At 45.3% G+C, this 5,800-nt stretch overlaps 1 protein-coding gene across 4 annotated transcripts in view; it reads left to right on the top strand.

Moving 5' to 3' along the window:
* Nucleotides 1-5,800, top strand: part of PCDH15 (protocadherin related 15) — a 1,188,119-nt gene that overhangs the window by 692,093 nt on the left and 490,226 nt on the right. The gene's annotated exons all lie outside the window — the stretch shown is intronic.

The following is a 5,800-nucleotide window of genomic DNA, read 5'->3' as shown; positions in this document are numbered from 1 at the left end:
CCCACACCCACCCACACACACACACACACACACACACACACACACACACACACGGGTGTGTATACATATATACATATATTAGGGCTGTGAAAACTTGGGTTGCTGATTTGATTTGGCCTAATTCAGTGGCCAAATCTCCAAATCTGAATTGAATGTGGAGACCCTTTAATCTCTCTGAATCAAATCGGAACCCTCCGAATTGATTCAGAGAGGTTTGGAAAGATTCGATGATTTGGACATAGAAATAGCTTTAAATGTTTTTTCTACATACCTTAAGGTGCCAGGTGGTTCAGGAACACTGAGATGGTGGGGCAGATGAAGTGTCCCATGGGAGCGTGTGTAGGGGGGCCCCCAGCACATTTAGCAGTGGGCCCAGAAGTGGACCAGAAGCACTTTCAGTCCACTTCTGGGTCTGCCCAGGAGCACATTGTCCCCCACCCCAGCTTGGTAACTGCTGCCTCCTGGGTCTGGGGGGCACCCAGGTCCCCCCCCATGGCCAATCACTGAGCTGGGAGGGCATGGGGGGGGTCCCCTGTGCGCTTGTCAGCAGACCTGGAAGTAGACCAGAATTGGATCGGGTCCACTTCCGGGTTAACCACCAAGCATGCAGGTGCCCCCCCTGCCCTCCTGTGGGATGCTCCATCCACCCCACAGTCACAGTGTTATGAGCCATGCCTGGTACCTCAAGGTATGTAGAAAAAAACATTTAAAGCTGTGTCTATGGCCATAGCGCTGACTATCCAAATCAGCATTGAATCTTCAGATTTGGATTTGGCTTAATCAAATTGGGACAGTGATCTGAATCAATGAATTGAATCACTGTTCCCGATTCAGGCCAAATCTGAATTGAATACAGCCTGTTTCTCACACCCCTAATATATATAACCAGAATGAACATGTTTGGGGGCTTTGGGGTTTTTGTGGGTTTTTTTCATTGTAGTGGAAGGCTGGGAATCTTCCCCTTTGATAATTTAATATACCAGTTCCTGCTACTGAGAACTCATGGCAGATTGGTCCTTTGAAACTGTCACTGGTGAAAGAATCTATTTGCCTCAGTGGCATGGAACTTGGGAAGGAGGGAATAAAGGAGCGAAGGAAATGTGTGTGCATGTAGGTGTGTGTGAAATGGCTATTTTTTATTAGGGCTGCACAGAAGTTGGGAATAGAGGTGATGGATTAGTATGAAGAGTGAAGTTTGATAAAAATGTATAGTGTTGGAAAGAACTTCAGGGGACATCTAATCTAACTCCCACATGTACATCTTTTACTTGGCCCTCAAATTTCTTATCTGTTACAAAATTTATTATGTGATATGCAACATTGTGTGTGTATTTGATATATGTCACACACAGGTGGAATCAGAGGGTGTGCAGTGGGGTAGTTTTCATACATTTCATAGACATTAGCCTGGAAGGGACCTCTTAAAATCATCAGGTCCAGCCCCCTGCCCAAGGAGCAGCAAGTCAGCTAGGGTCAAACGTTCCCAGCAAGATAAACATCCAAATGTTTCTTGAAAGTGTCCAGAGTAGGTGCTTGCACAGCTGTGGGGGGAGTTTGTTCCAGGCCTTAGGGGCTCAGACAATAAAGAAGTTTTTCCTTAGGTCCAGCCTAAAACAGTCTTGCAGGAGTTTGTGACCGTTGGACCTTGTCATCCCCTGGAGTACTCTGGTGAACAGGTGTTCCCCCAGATCCTGATGCACACACTTAATGTACTTATAGGCTGCCGCCAAGTCACCCCTGAGCCTGTGCTTCTCCAGGCCAAAGAGTCCGATAGCTCACAGCCTCTCTTTATAAGGCCTATTCTCATGCCCTCTGATTATGTGCTCTGGAGATCTGATCTCTACTCTGGATTCTTTCAAGCTTCTCCATGTACTTCCTAAATTGTGGAACCCAGAATTAGATGCAGTACTCCAGCTGCAGCCTCACCAAGGCCGAGTACAGAGGGAGGATGACATCCTGGGTCTTGCTCAAGATGCAGCAGTTAATGCAAGCCAGAGTTTTATTCAGTTTTCCAGCTGCAGTACTGCATTGGTGGCTCATATTCATCTTGTGGTCAGTCATGCCCCCCAAGTCTCTTTCAGTCATGGTGCTAGCAAGCACAGCATTATCGAGCCTATAAGTGTGATGCGGGTTTTTATTCCTGAGGTGGAGCACCTTGCATTTCTCTGTATTCATAGTTTCATAGTTTGTAGGGTCAGAAGGGACCTGAGCAGATCATCAAGTCCGACCCCCTGCCATGGCAGGAAAAAGTACTGGGCTCAAACGACCCCAGCAACGTGTTCATTTAGCCTTGTCTTAAAGACCCCCAGGGTAGGAGCCAGCACCACTTTGTTTGGAAGTTGGTTCCAGATCCTAGCCACCCTGACAGTGAAGTGGCGCCTCCTGATGTCTAGCCTGAATCTACCCTCTGCCAGCTCGTGACTGTTATTTCTAGTCACTCCTGGTAGTGCTCAGGGGAACAGGGACTCCCTGAATGCCTGCTTCTCCCCTCTGACTAGTTTGTAACAGGCCACTAAATCCCCCCTCAACCTTCTCTTGTGGAGGCTGAGCAGGTTCAGGTCCCTTAGCTTCTCCTCATAGGCCCTGCCCTGCTGCCTCCTCTCATCTGGAACACTGGTTGGTGGGCAGGACAGGTGCTCCCAGGCAACCGTGGCCAGATCCAGCCACATCTGGCTGTGGCTTGCCCAGTAGGCCAAGGGTCACACAGCAGCAGCTCCACGTCCTCAGTGAGATAGGCAGCCACCAAGGCCTGAGCGCTACCTGCCCAGTGGTGGGATCTGGTGCCTCTGGACCCCACCATGGAAGCCATGCCCTTGGCCCACATTGGCAGTGCCTATGGTGGAGGAGGAGACTGGCTGGGAGATGGTGTGCTAGCATGGGCCAGTGGATCCCCCCCTTCCACATCCCCTCACCTCTGCCACTCTGCCTTCCTGACTTTCTTCACCAGCACCTCCATCCACTGATTCAGGCTTTGGCTGTTCCATACACTGCCCTTCACCCTCAGGTCACACGTGGCGGCCAGCACATGGACTGTACTGGACCCCAAGGCCAAGCCATTTCCTAATGCCCTCCTTCAGCTGCCTCATCAGTGCCTGCACATCTGGTAATAGCAGCTTGCCCCAGCCAGGAACACTGATCCCCTGAAAGCTCTCCATTTAACTCTGAAGTTCCCTCACTACAGGGATCACCTGGCTAAGGAGGGCATCACCAGCACTGTGGGTCTTGGTGGCCTCAAGAAAGAGCTTGAGAACCACCAAGATCTGGGAGATGGTATCCCACTCAGCTCTGATAAGGGGGCCGATGATCCCAATCTCCCCGACCAAGGTAGTCTCATGGATGGCCTTCTGTTCCTCCACCAACCTCTCAAGCATCAGGTATGTAGAGTTCCACTAAGTCTCCACATCCTGCATGATTTTGTGCTGTGGGATGCTCAGCTCTACCTGTTTCTCCCACAGAGTCTTGCTCCCCTTGATGCTCCAGTGTAAGTAGCCTGCCGCCTTCCTGCATTTTGAAATTAGCTTGCTGGTGGTGCTGGCACCATCACCAGCAGCCATGTCCCCTTCCAAGGTGTCTCTGACAGTGAGGTGGAACTTCTGTGTCACAGGGAGGATGCCCCACTATCAGTGACCATGAACCCATGGATAAGCTTGTCCTGCCCAATGAGCCAACATAGTGTTTAAAATGTCTCCATTAATGGAAAGATCTGTTTTCCTTTTATTTCTTAAAAAACAACAGGAACACAAATAACAATTTTTCATCTATCTCATTTTACCCACAAGAGCGTATTTTATCTGAATATGGGGTCTAACACCCCCTGTCCATGACAACTCAAGATCTGATAAAAACTGAATCCCAATCTAATAAAGGCCTCTAGTGGTTTGCATTTTGGCACACAGACAGGTAAGTTTCTAAGCCAAAGTAGTGTTTTTTTAATCTTAAAAAAGGTGGAGCTTGTTATAGTTTCATTGCTAGTATTTCCATTTGTGTGCTGGCATCAATTCTTAATTTGACACCTTGTTTTAAATATAGGGGAAATGTTGGATCTGTAAGTCTCAGTACATTTCCCAGGCCATTTGCCTGGAGAAGAATATGGATGTCATTTAACCATCCAAACAAGGGTTTGTTTATCAAAGGAAAGGCTTCTAGAATGCACATCTTGGTTATCTAGTAGGCATAAAAGATCTAATTTTCATTATAGAGTCAGCACCTCAAAGTTCTGTTCCATACATAAAATGGATCTGTAGACCCTTAGTGCTTCCAGCACTACTCTTCTGACCATCCTTTTGTAAAAAAAATAATAAACCTGAGGCTTGTTTTCCTGTAATGTTTACATTTTCAGTGTTCTTATTCCAGCTCAGATTTTTGCTATAATAGGTTCCAAGGTATCCTAGTTTCTTGTGCTATAAGGACCAAACTCCTTTCCTCCTTTCCTTCCCAAGAACCAATACCTTGGTTTTAACTTTGTTGATTTCTGAGCTATCTGAGGTGCAATACTGCTGAAGAATATCTAGTAATCTTTGGAGGCCTGTTTGGGGTTATGATATTACTGATGTGTCATCTGTATAAAACAGGAAAGGGATAGAGCCATTCAGAATCCTAGGTTTTTCAAACTGTTCCCCTATTAGTTCTGTTTTAGATTATTCAAGAATAAATTAAAAAGTAGTACACCAAGCAAACATCCTTGTCATACCCCTGTTTTAGTTAGCAAGCTATTGAACCAAGGCATAGTGAATCCCTTGATGCACCCTAGATGCTGTGTTTGAATAGTAAGTAATGAATAATTGTAGGAGAATATTATCCATTTATGTTATTTCCAGTTTCTTCCATAATTTTAATTTGTCTGTGGAGTCAGATGCTTCCTTGAGATCTCTGAAGGCTACACACAAATGTTTTTCCTCCTTTTATATATTTAAATGAAAAATAGTGCAATACCAAGCAATGGTCCATACAGGAATAGCCTTTTCTAAAACCAGCCTGCTCTTCTCCCAAGATATTATTTTCAGATTTCATGTCTGAAGATTTAGAATGTAAATGTTTTCCAAGTATTTTGGCAGGAATTTACATGAGACTAATGGGGTAATATGATGCAGGATCTCTCTTATCATCATATTTAAAAAATTGGGACTGTTTTGTTTTTATTCTGATGTTTTGCATAAATGTCTTCTAAAATAATTATAATACAAATTTTGGTCAAAATTGGATACCACTAGGCAAAAAACTCCTCAAAGATTTCTGGGGTAAGAAAACCAAGGCTGTGAGGGCCTTTCTTTTTCTCAGTAAGGATATATATGATTTTACTTGAGATTCAGAGATGAGATAATGATCTCCCTGTAGCTTAAAATGTCCTTCAGCAAGAAGCCATATTTTCCTTCATCATCTGCAAGTAAGTTGTTAAACTTTTTTTTTTTTTAACATGCATCTTAAGGGATGTACACATTAAGGCTATGCTAAGTTTCGGTTGCTGATTTGATTTGGCAGAGATTTGGCCTGATTCAGTCTCTGAATCTCCAAATCCGAATCAAATAGAGGACCCTTTAATCTCTCTGAATCAAATTAGAACCTTCTGAATGATTGAGAGAGATTCGGCAAGATTCTGAGATTCAGACATAGACACAACTTTAAATGTTTTTTCTACATACTTTTAGGTAGCAGGCAGCTTGTGAATGCTGTGATGCTGGGGCACATGAGTACAGGGAGCTCCCCAGCATGCTCAACAGCAGACCTGGAAGTGGACCAGAAGCATTTCCGGTCCACTTCTTGGTCTGTTGCACAGTGTGCCGGGGGGGGGGGGGCCCTACCC

This window comes from Gavialis gangeticus, unplaced genomic scaffold (genome assembly GCF_001723915.1).
Source record: "Gavialis gangeticus isolate Ggan-Ray unplaced genomic scaffold, GavGan_comp1, whole genome shotgun sequence".
Classification (NCBI taxonomy): domain Eukaryota; kingdom Metazoa; phylum Chordata; order Crocodylia; family Gavialidae; genus Gavialis; species Gavialis gangeticus.
This window is presented reverse-complemented; position numbering and strand designations above follow the sequence as displayed.